The 16793-nt window shown below is 43.5% G+C and overlaps 1 protein-coding gene, 1 non-coding gene and 1 pseudogene across 4 annotated transcripts in view; 2 read left to right on the top strand and 1 right to left on the bottom strand.

The window, feature by feature from the left end:
* Positions 1-16793, bottom strand: part of ERBIN (erbb2 interacting protein) — a 112276-nt gene that overhangs the window by 85388 nt on the left and 10095 nt on the right. The window contains exon 1 of one of the 3 annotated variants that reach the window (XM_054715211.1): positions 11142-11170. The exons of the other annotated variants lie outside the window; for them this stretch is intronic. The gene's annotated coding sequence lies outside the window, so the exon portion shown is untranslated. Of the gene's footprint in view, positions 1-11141; positions 11171-16793 lie in introns of those variants that run through there. 3 annotated transcript variants of the gene reach the window in all.
* Positions 7511-8555, top strand: LOC103305324 (dnaJ homolog subfamily A member 1-like; annotated as a pseudogene).
* On the top strand, positions 8301-8407 carry LOC114230190 (U6 spliceosomal RNA). Its single transcript, XR_003616052.2, has one exon. It is a non-coding gene; the product is annotated as a U6 spliceosomal RNA (small nuclear RNA).

The following is a 16793-nucleotide window of genomic DNA, read 5'->3' on the forward strand; positions in this document are numbered from 1 at the left end:
CTTAAATGCATACTGCAAAGTAAAAAAAAAAAAAAAAAGCCATTCTGAAAAGGCTACATACATATAATTACAATTATATGACGTGCTGGAAAAGGCAAAACTATGGACACATCAGAGGTTTCCAGTTGGGGTGGGGAGAGGATGAACAGGCAGAGCACAGAGGATTTTTACGTTAGTGAAACTATTATCTATGATGCCATAATAATGAATACATGTCATTATACATTTGTCCAAACTCATAGGATGAATAACATCAAGAGTGAACCCTAAAATAAATCACTAACTTTGGGGTGATAATTATTTGTCATTGTGGTACACTTGTTAGAGTTAAATGAATAATGGGAGAAGCTATGCATGTTGGGGGCAAGGGATATATGGGAAATGTCTGTACCTTACACTCAATTTTGCTGTGAACATAAAACTGCTCTGAAAAAAAATCAAGTCTATTAAAGAAAAGGATAACTAGACCTGATGTTTAACTTATTAAGAAAAAAAGGAATGGCCGTACATTACCATCTCTGATCTGTGTGTGTCGCTTATTCCAACATGCAATTCCAACATTTAGTGTTGAATACTACATCACCCTTAGTCAGCTCTATCATTTATCTGATGAGTTTTGATTTTTTTTTTTTAAGCTCAGTCAAGCAAACTGGGACACCATGCTGCCTAAAATTTGACATTTCCTGGGACTATGAGGATTTTATTCGTAACAGACATGTAAATGTTTATTTCAAGAATGGAAATCTTGAAAATCTCTTAAGCTAAAATCAACTGTATCATTCTTTGGTGCTTTTAGTGGTCTCAGTCTAGCTTTTGCATTTAGGTGCTAGGAGCAAGATCTACACTTGCCTCCTGAGGAAAATGACAGGCTTTACAATAACAAGTACCCTTGTAGAGAAGAAACAGCCTTTTAGTCAGGTGTAAATACTTCAACTTTCTTAACACAATAATAAACAAACATATGATTTCCTCAACTGATTTCCAGAGCAACAATAAGCAAAATAGATTTTTAATATGCTAGTTTTTCATTAGAAAACAAAACCTTGAAATCGTCTTCTATCCAGCTAGAAAAAGTGCAAACTAGAACAACAATGGTTAAGGGATATTGAAAATACTATACCCTTAGATCAAGTTAGAGTATTTTAAAAAATCTATTATTTGGAAGCATAGTTGCCTACTGTCATATATAATCCATCTTTGCTGAGTTTTTATATATTGTATCCTTTTTTTATCTAAAAAATTGTTATGAAAAAGAGCCTGGGAGACATAGAATGTGCTGTTAAATTATTGTCAACACTATCCACTCATTACTCAGTAGCTCTTTCATAAGGGAATTGACATTTTGAAAATCATTTATAATTTAAACACTAAAAAAATCTTTCATCTCCTCTAAAGAACTTGTGATGTGTCTTTATTTGGGGTAATGAGAATACTATGTATAATGAGAATACTGATGTATCTTTATTTGGAGTAATGAGAATAATAATTTAATAATAAATTACTTAAAAGTTACGTAGTTCCTCACTCCTTTTATGGATCTGATTTTCCAATCCTATTAACTATAGTATTTACATCCGATTAAAAATCACCTCAAATCTTATTTTTAAAAAGAAATATTAAAATAATAGTCAATGCCCTGGCCGGTGTGGCTCAGTGAATAGAGCGTCGGCCTGCGGACTGAAGGGTCCCGGGTTCGATTCCCGGTCAAGGGCATGTACCTTGGTTGCGGGCACATCCCTAGTAGGGGGCGTGCAGGAGGCAGCTGATCGATGTTTCTAACTCTATCCCTCTCCCTTCCTCTCTGTTAAAAAAACAACAACAAATAAAATAATAGTCAAAATAGTCAAATTGAACATACAGAGATCTTATTTAAATAATTCCATCATATGGTGAACAAATAAAAGAACAGTTAGTGTTTTTTTCAAAGTTTGCCCTTGAAGTATCATTTCTTTTTTTTTTTTAAACTATATTTTATTGATTTTTTACAGAGAGGAAGGGAGAGGGATAGAGAGTTAGAAACATCGATGAGAGAGAAACATCGATCAGCTGCCTCCTGCATGGCCCCCACTGGGGATGTGCCCGCAACCAAGGTACATGCCCTTGACCGGAATCGAACCCGGGACCCTTGATTCCGCAGGCCGACGCTCTATCCACTGAGCCACACTGGTTAGGGCTTGAAGTATCATTTCAAAAGATCCCCAAGCCAACCAAACAAGCAAACACACTTAGGGAGTTACACAGCAAGCTAACTACGTAAATAAAGAGGCCTCACAACAACTTCAAAACTACAACTAAAAGACAAAACGGACATCATCCAGGACCACTGCACAACCAATGGACACAAGACACTGGGGGGGTGGGGGGGTGGGATGAGGGCATGCGACAGGGAGTAGGGGAGGATGGGGGAAGATCAATGGGGGGGGGAGGAATAAAGGAAATATATGTACTACTATATATAATACTTTAAACAATAAAAATAAAAATAAAAAAATAGACTGGCTGAGTGGAAATTCTACAACTAGAAGGAAAGAGAAAAGCACACTGAGACTCAGATACTGCTCTGAACTCGTTCTGGGTGAGACTCTGGGGACCCAGACTCATACGGGGAGAAACTAGACTGTCTGGAAGCGGGCGGAACTTGAGGGCGGCTTTCTCTCAGAGGTGCTTGCAGCGATTACCAAGGGACACTGAGACCCAGGGGCCTCTTAGGGCAGGGCTAACGGGAAGCCATTGCTGTTTGCTCTACCCTGAGACTCTGCCCCATCAAAGCTGTGCGCAGAGGCTTTTGCATATGAATGGCCTGGTCCTTTGAAATCTAAACTTACCTATCAAACTGCAGCTGAGTCAGAGAGACCCAGAACATCCTAAAGAAGGCCCAAGGCCCCACAGCAGCTTGCATTGCTTCAGAGCTGGGTTTCATCTGGGCACCTTCAAAACCCAAACCAAGAGAAATCTGCAGATCTCTGTAGCTCCAGCTGGGTGGCCTCAGGCAGAGGCTAAATTAGCACCTCCTTGGAGATCCAAAAGCCAGTGTACCCAGGGGTCAGAGTAGGACCATCCAGATGACAACTCCTCATATCCATAAGGGACACACTCAGGGGGCAGACTCAGTGAGCACCAAAGCCCCACTGAAGCAAGTCTTGCCTCATAAGGGTGTCTTCAGCACAGAAGATCTCCCAGCGTAGACACAGCTGATCCTCACAGCCAATTGGCCTGGAGGTCAATTTCCCCCCAGTGATACCAACAACAATCAAGGCTTAACTACAACAAAGCTGTGCACAGAGCCCACAAAGGGGTGCACCAAGAATAACTACCTCAGGTAACTGGGGAGGCTGAGCCACTGGGTCCTATAGGACACCTAGCACACAAAGCCACTCTATTAACTCAGGGAAGCAGCCAAAATGCAAAGACAAAGAAACAGGTCAGAAATGGAGGAAAGCAAACTACTGGATATAGAGTTCAAAACCATGGTTATAAGGTTTTTCAAGAATTTTCTAGAAAAGGCCGATAAACTTAGTGAGACCCTCGAGGATATGAAAAAGGAACAACTAGAAATTAAGCATACACTGACTGACATAAAGAATAATATACAGAGATCCTACAGCAGACTAGAGGATCGCAAGAATCAAGTCAAAGATTTGAAATACAAAGAAGCAAAAAACACTCAAATGGAAAAGCAAAAAGAAAAAAGAATCCAAAAATATGAAGATAGTGTAAGGAGCCTCTGGGACAGTGGTTCTCAACCACTTTCTAATGCCACGACCCTTTAATACAGTTCCTCATGTTGTGGTGACCCCCAACCATAAAATTATTTTCGTTGCTACTTCATAACTGTAATTTTGCTACTGTTATGAATCGTAATGTAAATATCTGTGTTTTCCGATGGTCTTAGGAGCTACAGCAGCGGAAAACAAAAACAAAAGACAAAGAGAGAATATTAAAAGCAGCAAGAGAAAAACAGTTAGTTACCTACAAGGGGGCACCCATACGACTGTCAGCTGATTTCTCAACAGAAACTATGCAGGCCAGAAGGGAGTGGCAAGAAATATTCAAAGTCATGAATAGCAAGAACCTACAACCAAGATTACTCTACCCAGCAAAGCTATCATTCAGAACTGAAGGGCAGATAAAGAGCTTCACAGATAAGAAAAAGCTAAAGGAGTTCATCACCGCCAAACCAGTATTATATGAAATGCTGAAAGGTATTCTTTAAGAAGAGGAAGAAGAAGAAAAAGGTAAAGATAAAAATTATGAACAACAAATACATATCTATCAACAAGTGAATCTAAAAATCAAGTGAATAAAAAATCTTATGAACAGAATAAAGTGGTGAATATAGTAGAATCAGGGCATAGAAAGGGAGTAGACTGACAATCCTCAGCGGGGGAAAGGGGTGTGGGCGTGCGATAAGAGAATGGACAAAAATCATACATCTATGGATGAGGACAGTGGGGGGGCGGTAAGGGCATGGAGTGGGGTGGGAACCAGGTGGAGGGGAGCTATGGGGGAAAAAAAGAGGAACAACTGTAATAACCTGAACAATAAAGTTTTTTTTTTTTAAAAAAAAAAGAACCCCAAAAGGGGAAGAGGACGTGCCTAAAGCAGATTTTCTCCAGAGGTGTGGAGAGACGGGACTCAGTGATAGGCCTCTGCAGACCTGTCAGTAGTACCAGAGCACTTGTACTAAAAGTTAAGCATCCAATAAAATTTAGCTCTCCTGGGAAATAAATAAATAGGCCATATGGCACAATGGATCCTTACAAAAGAAAAGAATGTCTCAGTTTCTTCCTTTACTAGAATAAAGGTGGTGCTACTTATAGCCTACAACATAATTAAGCAGGACTTCATGTAGTATTTGTTCCTTGTCCTCTCTCCAGAGCCTAGAACTGTCCTTAGCACAAGGTAGATGTGTAAATGCTGTTGCCATATATAACTTCTAAAGCTAGGAGAATAGAATCTCCAGAAACCTGCCTCAAATCCTTGCTCCTACTTAGAAAGTAGGCAAGGTAGATAGATATGCAAAGCATAGAAGCAACTGTGCTCTGTAAATTGATACACTGAAATCTCTTCACCTTATACAATTCAAAGAAGTACTCTACTCTGAAGTGCCCATACTGTACTATATACTAGTACAGTGGTCGGCAAACTGCGGCTTGCGAGCCACATGCGGCTCTTTGGCCCCTTGAGTGTGGTTCTTCCACAAAATATCACGGCCTGGGTGAGTCTATTTTGAAGAAGTGGCGTTAGAAGAAGTTTAAGTTTAAAAAATTTGGCTCACAAAAGAAATTTCAAATGTTGTACTGCTGATATTTGGCTCCGTTGACTAATGAGTTTGCCGACCACTGTACTAGTACATACTGCAATGCTTGGCAGAAATAGGTTAAAGAATGGACAAAAAGTAAAGTAGAGTTTTGTCCTTTTTAAGGTAAAAGATGAATATGTCTAAATTAATTTAACAAGTTAAAACTGAGAATCTATTCATTATGCGCTGAATATTATGCTATAAAAAACAAATGGAAATACTATAAAATCTCATCCTATCTAATAAAATGGTAATATGCAAATTAACCATCACTCCGCTACATAAGCCATGCCCACCAGCCAAGCCACGCCCACCAGCCAATCAGGGCGAGTATGCAAATGAACCCTAGCCAAGTTGGCTACAGCCACAGAAAGCAAGGTTTCCCAGGTAACAGAGCAAGCCAAGCTTTCCGATAGCCGTTGCAGGCCTAAGCCTCCACTCAAGCTACAAAGTTTCAATTATAGAAGATAAACAAATTCAAACAGAAATGGGGGCAGAACCGAGCTTGAGAGAGCAAGCCAGGGTTGCTGGCGGCAACAGGGGAAGCAAAGCTTTCCGCACACCCTGGCCGGGCTCACCCGCTTAAGGCTACAAAGTTTCAATTGTAGAAGGTGAATTAACTGCCAGAGAAATGGCTGCAGTTGGCGGAGGGAGCAGCAGGCTTGGCTCTGCTCCAGGCTACAAAGTTTCAATTGTAGAAGGAAAATAAATTCCAGATACCAGGGCCTCCGCTTGGGTTGCCAGGGGGTGTGGCCGGCCTGCAAACCACCACAGGCCCCTCGCTCAGGCCACCCCACGCCCCAAGGGAACCCCACTCTGATCTGGGACACCCTTCAGGGCAAACCAGCTGGCCCCCACCCGTGCACCAGGTCTCTATCCTATCTAATAAAAGAGTAATATGCAGACTGACCATCACTCCAACACACAATATGTCTGCCCCCATGTGGTCAAAGATCCTGCCCCCATGTGGACACAATATGGCCACTACAAGATGGCCAACAGGAGAGGGCAGTTGTGAGGAACCAGGCCTGCAAGGGAGGGCAGTTGAGAGGGACCAGGCTTGCAAGGGAGGGCAGTTGGAGGTGATCAACCCTGCAGGAGAGGGCAGTTAGGGGTGACCAGGCCGGCAGAGGAGGGAAGTTGGGGGCAAACAGGCTGGCAGGGGAGCAGTTAAGTAAGCATCAACCAGGCTGGCAGCCGAGTGGTTAGGGGGTGATCAGGCTGGCAGGCAGAAGCAGTTAGGGGCAATCAGGAAGGCAGGCAGGCAAGCAGTTGGGAGCCAGCAGTCCTGGATTGTGAGAGGGATGTCCCACCAGGATCGGGCCTAAACGGGGAGTCGGACATCCCTCCAGGAGTCCCAGATTGGAGAGGGTACAGGCTGGGCTGAGGGACAACCCCCCTCCGTGCACGAATTTCGTGCACCGGGCTTCTAGTCAATAATAAATTACAGCGGAGCTACATAAAACAAAATTGCTCATAATAAAAGAACAAAAAGCTAGGAGAACAGTTTGTTTTTTAAAACAAAAAATATATCATCTTACGCACATGCACAGGCTTAAGGAAAGACTAGAAAGAAACACAACAAAATATTAATAGACTAGAGGCCTGATGCACAAAATTCATGCAAGAGTAGGCCTTCCTTCCCCTGGCTGCCGGCATCGGCTTCCTTCTGGCACCCGGGAGCCAGGCTTCCCTCCAGCTGCCGGCAGGCACCCGGGACCCAGGCTTCCCTTGAAGCGCCAGCTTCGTCCAGAAGGTCATCCAGAAGGACATCCAGTCTAATTAGCATATTACGCTTTTATTATTATAGATAGAAGATTATCTCAGAGGGGTGGAATTGCATGTGATTTTTATTTTCTATTTTGTACATTTCCTTATTTTAAAAAATGCCTATCCACACAAATATTTCCAAATGATTTTCAACAAAGATGCAGGCAATTCCACAGAGGAAAAATGCAGCCTTTCTAAGAAACAGTGCTGAAGCAACTGGACATCCAGAGGCCAAAAAAAAAAAAAAAAAAAGAACCTTAACCTAAATCTTACCCCTTATTTGAAATTTAACTCAAAATGGATCACAGATTTGAATGTAAAATGTTGGTGGGACTTTCCAGAATGCTCAATGGGAGCACGGCTGCCCAAGCTACACACTGCAATGAGCTCTTTCCCACTCCCCCACTCCGGCCGTGGACTGCTCACTGGCTGTCAAAAATGGTAAAAGAAACCACTTACTATGATTTTCTGGGAGTCAAACCCAATGCCACCCAAGAAGAACTGAAAAGGCTTACAGGAAGCTGGCCTTGAAGTACCACCTGATAAGAATCCAAATGAAGGAGAGAAGTTTAAACAGATTTCTCAAGCTTCTGAAGTGTTCTCTGATGCAAAGAAAGGGGAATTATATGACAAAGGAGGAGAACAGGCAATTAAAGGAGGTGGAGAGGGGGCAGTTCGGGTTCTCCCATGGACATCTTTGATATATTCTTTAGAGGAGGAGGAAGGATGCAGATAAAAGAAGCATCAGCTCTCAGTAACCTTAGATTTATATAATGGTGCAACCAGAAAACTAGCTCAGCAAACAAGTATGATTTGTAACAAATGTGAAGACCCAGGTGAGAAGAAAGGAGCAGTAGAGTACTGGCCCAATCTCAGAGGTACTGGGATGCAAATGAGAATTCATCAGATGGGACCTTTAGCAAATTCAGTCTGGGTGCCATGGAATGCCAGGCCAGATTCACTGAAGACAGATCCAAAAGCTGCAATGGAAGGAAGACAGTTGGAGAGAAGATTCTAGAAGTTCACATTTGACAAAGGTATGAAAGATGACCAGAAGATAACATTCCATGATGAAAGACACCAAAAACCAGGACTGGAACCAGGAAATATTATCACTGTTTTAGATCAGAAGGACCATGCTGATTTCACTAGACAAGGAGACGATCTTTCTGTGTGTATGGACTTACAGCTGGTGGAAGTACTGTGTGCCTTTCAAAAGCCAATAGTTGTGCTCGCTTCGGGAGCACATATACTAAAATTGGAACAATACAGAGAAGATTAGCATGGCCCCTGTGCAAGGATGACACACAAAATCGTAAAGCGTTCCATATTTTTTTTTAAAAAGCCATAACTACTCTTGACAACCAAACCACAGTCATCACCTCTCATCCAGGTCTGACTGTCAAACAGAGTTATCAATTGCATGCTAAATGAAGGCATGCCAATTTATCATATGAGTGACATTCAGTGTCAGACTTCTTAAAGGGGCCAGTGAATAAAACTCACTGTTGGCATTTTATATGCAGTAGTGAATGAGTTCAGAACTATAATCCTAGCTAATAAAAGAGTAAATATGCAAATTGACCATACCTCTGCTATACCCACAAACCACACCCACCAGCCAATCAGGAGTGAGTATGCAAATTAACCCAATCAAGATGGCTGCGGCCACAGAGCGAGCAGGAGGCTTGGGTTTCCCTGGCAATGGAGGAAGCCAAGCTTCCTGCACACCCTGGCTGGCCCAGGCTTCTGCTCACAGCTACAAAGTTTCAATTATAGAAGATAAATAAATCCCAACAAAAATGGCTGCGGCCACAGAGCAAGCAGGAGGCTTAGGTTTCCCTGGTGATGGAGGAAGCCTAACTTCCTGGCTGGCCCTGGCCTCCGCTCAAGGCTACAAAGTTTCAATTATAAAAGATAAATAAATCCCAGATCCCAGGGCCTACGCTTGGGTCACCTGGGGGCGTGGCCGGCCTGCAAACCACCACAGGCCCCTTGCCCAGGCTGCCCCACACCCCAAGGGCACCCCCACCCTGATCCAGAACACCCTTCAGGGCAAACCAGCTGGCCCCCACCCGTGCACCAGGCCTCTATCCTATCTAATAAAAGAGTAATATGCAAATTGACCGCCACTCCAACACACAAGATGGCTGCCCCCATGTGGTCAAAGATGGCTGCCCCATGTGGACACAAGATAGCTGCCACAAGATGGCCAGCAGGGGAGGGCAGTTGTGAGGGACCAGGCCTGCAAGGGAGGGCAGTTGTGAGCGATCAAGCCAGCAGGGGAGGGCAGTTGAGAGGGACCAGGCCTGCAAGGGAGGGCAGTTGGGGGCGATCAAGCCTGTAGGGGAAGGCAGTTAGGGGTGACCAGGCCGGCAGAGGAGGGAAGTTGGGGGCAACCAGGCCTGCAGGGGAGCAATTAGGCATCAATCAGGCTGTAAGGGGAGGGGTTAGGGGGTGATCAGGCTAGCAGGCAGGAGCAGTTAGGGGCAATCAGGAAGGCAGGCAGGCAAGCAAGCAGTTGGGAGCCAGCAGTCCTGGATTGTGAGAGGGATGTCCGGCTGCCCGTTTAGGCCCGATCCTACGGGCAGTCGGACATCCCTCGAGGGGTCCCATATTGGAGAGGTTGCAGGCTGGGCTGAGGGACACACACCCCCATGCACGAATTTCATACACTGGGCCTCTAGTCATAATATACTTACCACTTGTTATTGCTTTTGTTTTAATATTCAACTTATAGTAGTGCTTTAACAGTTAAATGATGAATAAACTCAAATATAAAAGCTCTGACTTTGCCCTGTATTTACAACTTCAGTGTGCAAGGTAAGTTTAATACCTGTAAAAACTACCTTTAATAATTTTCACTAGCATTTGATAGGCCATACTTTGTAATTAATTTCAGCTATGTACATGGAATAGCTTACTGAAATGCTAGGTATATGAATTGACTTTGATCTATGACCCTTAATTTAATTGGCAGTCAGAAGACAAAGAACTTAATTTGTAGAGAAGTGTTAGTCTGTAGAGTTGCATTAAGTGGGCTTCATTGTGATACCTCTGCATTTATTCTATTGCCTCAACTGTTATTTGAAGATGGCATGGCATATAATTTACCCTGGGGTATCAGTGATGGAAATGATAACTTTCAAAAGAAGGGGTTTATCATAATAAGCTGCTTCTTGAGGGCTTGCACTTATAGAACTGCACCTATAAATCCCTTCTCCATGCCATCTTTTTAAAAATATAGTAACTGTATCAGTCCTTCTTAAATTTTTACCTTCTCTTTGCAACATGATAAGCCTCAGAGTAGTGACTTTGGCGCAGGCTAACTTAGAAGTTAAGAGTGATGACACTTTTACATGGACAATTTGCATGTCTGAGACATGAAGTTGTTTTTTTAGGTATGTTACAGGCTTACTTTAAATCAGCAGTTGCCAACTGGTGGTCCGCAGACCACTTGTGGTCCGTGAGGTCCAAAAGGTTGGCAACCACTGCTTTAAACCATTTAACTTGTGCTTCAAAGTAACTGTGATTGAATGCTGGTAGTATAACAAATTATTATAAACTAGAGGCCCGGTGCACGAAATTCGTGCACGGGGCGGGGGGAGGGGTGTCTTTCAGCCCAACCTGCACCCTCTCCAATCTGGGACCCCTTGGGGGATGTCTGACTGCCTGTTTAGGCCCGATCCAGCAGTGGCAGTCCAGGGTGTCCATGGGATCGGGCCTAAACAGGCAGTCAGACATCCCTTTCACAATCTAGGACTGCTGGTTCCCAACTACTCGCCTGCTTGCCTTCCTGATTGCTCCTAACTGCTCTGCCTGCCAGCCTGATCACCCCCTAACCACTCCCCTGCCAGCCTGATCGATGCCTAACTGCCCTCCCCTGACACCCCGGTCACCCACAAATGCCCTCCCTTGCATATTCCCTCTTTATTAGATAGGGTTTTTTCTTTAGCATATTGGACAGTCCTAACTGGTTTGGCTCAGTGGATGGAGCACTGGCCTGCAGATTCAAGGGTCCTAGGTTTGATTCTGGTCAAGGGCATGTACCTTGGTTGGGGGCACATACCCAGTTGGGAGTTTGCAGGAGGCAGTTGATCGATGTTTCTTTCTCATAGATGTTTCTAGCTCTCTAACCCTTCCCCTTCCTCTCTGTAAAAAATCAATAAAATATATATTATAAAAAACGAAACATTTAAGATTCCTCCATATCTGCCTGGCTGGTGTGACTCAATGGTTGAGACCCCAGGCTGCCACTGCTGAAGGGGTTCTGGCCCTGGCCAGGCTGAGACCCCAGCCCAAGGCTGCCGCCTCAGCCCACCCAGATGACACCCCATCTCAGCCTGGCTGCGGATAGCCCGGTGGGTGCCTTCCCTGGCCTGAAGACCACGCATTGGGGGTGCACTGCGCTGCTGACCTGACACCCCAGCCCCAAGCCCCACAGCCTGCTTCGCCCCGAATCGCGCGCGGCTCGGGGGGCGGGGCGCTGCCGGCCTGACACACGGGCCAAAAGCCCTGCAGCCCGCTTGGCCCTGGATCGCACGTGGCTCAGGGGCAGGTCGCTGCCAGCCTGACACCCCAGGCAAAAAGCCCTGCGGCCTGCTTTGCGCCAGATCATGCCCGGCTCAGGGGCTGGTCGCTGCCGGTCTGACACCCTGGCCAAAAGCCCTGCAGTCCGCTTCGCCCCAGATCGTGCGTGGCTCAGGGGCGGGTCGCTGCCCGCCTGACACCCTGGCCAAAAGCCCTGCGGCCTGCTTCGCCCCGGATCGCACTCGTCTCAGGGGCGGGTCGCTGCCCGCCTGACACCCTGGCCAAAAACCTCATGGCCTGCTTCGCCCCGGAGGGCACGCGGCTCGGGGGGGTGGGGGGTGGGGGCGGGTCGCTGCCGGCCTGACACACTGGCCAAAAGCCCCACGCCCGCTTCGCCCCCGATCACACGCGGCTAGGAGGCGACCAGCCGGACACCCCGGACTGCCGCCACTGGGCAGGAATTGCTGTGTGTGGGGTGGGCGCCTCCCAGCTAGACACCCTGGACTGCCACTGCTGGGCAGACTTAGGGACTCCGCTGGGGCTCGGGGCTAAGAGGACTGGGCGCAGCCATTTGTCGCGGAGTGATGGTTAATTTGCATATTACCCTTTTATTAGATAGGATAGCCTTAATTGTAGTTTAAAAGTCATGTACTGCCCTGGCCAGTGTTTCTCAGTGGTTAGAGCACTGGCCCTATGCATGAAGGGTCTCGGGTTTGATTCCCAGTCAAGGGCACATAACTGGGTTGCAGGTTTACTCCCTGCCCCCTGTCTGGATGCATGCTGGAAGCAACCGGTCGGTGTGTCTGCCTCACATAGATGTTTCTCTCTTTTTCTCTCTCCCTCTCTCTCTGAAAAGCAATGGAAAAATAATCCTCAGATGAGGATTACCAGCAACCAAAAGTCATGTTTCCAAACTTAAAACTGGGTATCAGAAATTAAGCAATTCTTGAAATTTATGGGTGTCTCCTTAATAGACTGACTACAAGAAAAATAAATAAATGTAAAATGTTAAGACTTTCAGAAAAATTTATAGGAGAAACTTTTCAGGATACAGAAATAAGGAAAGCATCTTATATTTAAAAACAGCACAATAAAAAAACCAATTAATTGGACCTTATAAAATGAAAAATCTTGCTCTGTAAAAAACTTGTTAAAAGAACGAAAGGGGGCTTCCAGTCAAGATGATGGTATAGGTAAACGCAGTACTGGAATCCTCCTACACCACATCAGAATTACAACTATAGAACCACCATCATATAGAACCACCATTTCTGTTCAGGAAGCTGGCTGAACAGAAGTCCTACAACTAAGGATATAAAGGAGCAGCCACATCAAGGCTGGTAGGAGGGGCTGGTCCCACACCCACATAAATATTAGAAGGGATATCTGAGCTGCAGAGAACCCCCCAGAGGAGTGAGGGGTCCCAGCCCCACACCAGACCTCCCAGTCCACAGTTCCAGTGCCAGGAAGAGGAGGCCCTATAAATTCTAGCTGTAAAAACCAGTGGGGATTGTGGGTGAGTGAGACAGAGGGCTGCTGGAGTCCCAGATATTCCTCTTAAAGGGCCCAGGCACGGAGGCTGCAGCTCCCTGAAGGGAACCAGAGACATACAGGGAAGAACTGAACTGTCTGGCATCAGGATAAGAGCTGGACAGGCAGCTTTCTCCCAGACAGAAGTACTGGCAGAAGGCTTTTTTTTTTTTTTTCTGAGCCCTTCCCCACAGAGCTGGCAGACAAGTGCCATATCTGAGTTTCCACCCACCTGGCTATCATTGTTGCCGAACCCAACTTGAGGGCCCACCCAAGCTGTTTCCAGTGGCTTTTCCATGTGTAGGGGCTTGTCTTTGAATGCTTCAGACTTTTCTAAAATCTCTCAAACAAGCAGCATATTGCCTTGGTATGCCCATACAAATCATAAGTAGCCTCAGGCCCAGCACTAGTGGCAGCCGGCCTTGCTTCAGAGTCACCTACAACAGGAGGGTGCACACAGTGCACATGGGAGGATGGGGGGGAAGCACACCTGGAATGCCCAACTCAGGTGAATGGGGATGCTGTGCCACTGGAAACACGTACTACATTAGGCTACTCTACCAAGCTCAGTAAACTTTATAGCTCTACCTAATTCCTTAAAATCAAATACAGGGAGGCTGCCAAAATGAAGAGACAAAGAAACATGTCTCAAATTAAAGAACAAAACTCCAGAAAAAGAACTAAGCAAAATGGAGACAAGCAATCTACTAGACACAGAGTTCAAAGCACTGGTTATAAGGATGCTTAATAAACTGGGGAACAGTAGTTGAACTCAGTGAAACCTTCAACAAAGAAATAGGAAACTTAAAAACAAAACTAAAAACATAAAAAGGAACCAGTTAGAAATGAAGAATACATTACAGGGAATTAATAGTAGAGTAGATGAAGCAGAGGATCATATTAGAGATTTGATAGAGATAAGGAGCAGAAACATCCAGTCAGAACAGCAAAAAGAAAAAGGAACCCAGACCTGGCTGGTGTGGCTCAGTTGGTTGAGCCTTGTCCCGTGTACCAAAAGATCACTGGTTTGATTCCCAGTCAGGGGCACATGCCCTGGTTATGAGCTCAATCCTAGGGGGATTGGTGGAAGGCATGCAGGAGGCGGCCGATTAATGTCTCACATTGATGTTTCTCTCTCTTCCTCTCCCTTCCTCTCTCGCTCTAAAAATTAATAAAAAAAAAAACGTTAGAAAGAAAAAGAATCCAAAGAAAAAATGAGGATAGTATAAGGAGCCTCTGGGACAACTTCAAGAGTACCAACATTCATTATCATAGGGATGCCAGAAGGAGGAGAGAAAGAACTTGAAAGCCTATGTGAAAAATATGACAGAAAATTTCCCTAACCTGGTGAAGGAAATAGACATACAAGTCCAGGAAGCACAGCGTCTCAAACAAGGCCCACATCAAGGCACATCATAATCAAAATGCCAAAGGTTAAAGACAAAAAGAGAATGTTATGAGCCGCAAGAAAAAAGCAGTTAGTTACCTATAAGGGAGCTCCTGTAAGACTGACAACTGATTTCTCAACAGAACTTTGCAGGCCAGAAGGGAGTGGCAAGAAATATTCAAAGTGATGCTAAGCAAGAACTAAAACATGGAAACAAACCAGCTGTCCTTGTCAGATGAATTAAGCAAAAAAAAAAAAAAAAAAGTATATTCAATGGAATACTCAGTCTCAAAAAGGAAATTTTGACACGGATGAACTTTGAGGAAATTAAGTAAAATAAGCCAGATCTAAAAAGACAAATATTTTATGATTCCATTTATATGAGGCACTTCAAGTAATCACAATCATATGGAGAGAAAGAATAGTGGCTGCTAGCAGCTGGGAGGAAGAAAGTAATGGGAAGCTATTGTTTAATGTGTAAAAAATTGCAATTCTACAAGATGGCATAGTTCTAAAGATGAATGGTGTTGACTGGCACAACGTGTACTTAATACCACCGAAGTGAACACATAAAAAGTTAACTAAGTAAATTTTATGTTATATGTTCAAGCAAACACAAACTCATGCACGCGCACGTGCACACACACACACACACACACACACTCACCAAAAAACCTACCTCATAGACACAGACAACAGTATGGTGATTACCAGAGGGAAAACAGGATGGGGGGGTATAGGGAGGTAAAGATGGTGATGGAAGGAGACCTGACTTGGGATGGTGAACACACAATACTAAATAGATGATGTATTATAAATGGTACACCTGAAACCTATATGATTTAATTAACCAATGTCAATAAATTCAATAAGTAAGAAAAAAATGAAAAAAAAAAAAGATTTTAAGTTATAACTCCAAAGAAGGGAAAACTTCTTAAATATCTGGAAAAGCTTCAGTGGAAGCAATGGTACTTGAATTGGACTTGATGGATGACTAGAACAATAACTAAAAAATTAGTGAAGAGAATGCTTCCACTTCTGCCTGTTTCTCAGATATAAAACAGGACATTTAAATTTTCCAGAAACTGTTAATGCAAATTACCAAAAGTTTATCATCTCTTTAAAAATTAGTTTCCAAACATTCAATATAGGTAACTTGAACATCAATTTTACATTATTCCTGAATATGTGCCAGTAAAAAAGCAATTTGATTTTCTCAAATAGTGCAAGTACCTTATAACAAAGTATTTCCAATTCCTCCCTCTCCTCCTTTAATTTCACTCATCCATAAATTACCACCACTGAATACACTGTTACTATTCTAGCCAACAATGGTGGATACATGTCACTATACATGTTCAAAACCTATAGAATGTACATCAGAAAGAGTAAACCCGAAAGGAAATGTAATATAATGTGAGTTAATATTGTAATGTAATGTGAGTTAATAATGTACCAATAACTGTTCCCCTATTATAACAAATATGTAAGTTAACAGGAAAAATGGGGGCAGTGAAGTTTATGGGAACTCTATACTTTCTCAATTTTCCTATAAAGTTGAAACTACTAAAAATAAAGTATATATTTTAAAATCTAAAATTATAAATTACATACTGCTCTTTAGGATAAATCTTACCATGTGACTTTTTTTAAAATTTATTGATTTGAGAGAGAGAGGAAGGGGGAGAGAGAAACATCGATCTGTTGTTCCACTTATTTGTGTATTCACTGGTTAATTCTTGTATGTGGCCTGACTGGGATTGAACCCACAACCTGGTATATCAGGGACAATGCTACCCTGCCAGGGCTCCATAGAACGTTCTGGCTCAAATATTGATGCTAACATTTCTTTTGTAAATTGAGATGTTATTCTAGTTATTTCTAAAATTTAAAACAATCATCTATGAAGAACTGACATCTTCCAAAGAGGGGAAAAAAGTATATTAACACAAGATTTCCTTATCTATGTACTCAAAACTTTTTTTTATAACATCTATTGAAAACATTTGGAAAATAGTGCTATTCTAGCTTCCAGTTAGAAGTATAGTTGTAAAGGAAAAAACAAACAAACTATAGTTCTGGGGATCAAATCCAGTTAACAATACTTGACAGTGGCTAACAGACTGATCTTAAATATTCTCACCACAAAAAAAGAAAAGGCAATTATGTGACATAGTGGAATAAGAGGTGATACCTAACTCAATGGTGGTAGTCATATTGCAAAGTAAGTACACCAAATCAATATGTTGTAAACATTAAGCTTACACAATGTTA

The sequence above is a fragment of the Eptesicus fuscus genome, chromosome 4 (genome assembly GCF_027574615.1).
Source record: "Eptesicus fuscus isolate TK198812 chromosome 4, DD_ASM_mEF_20220401, whole genome shotgun sequence".
NCBI lineage: Eukaryota > Metazoa > Chordata > Mammalia > Chiroptera > Vespertilionidae > Eptesicus > Eptesicus fuscus.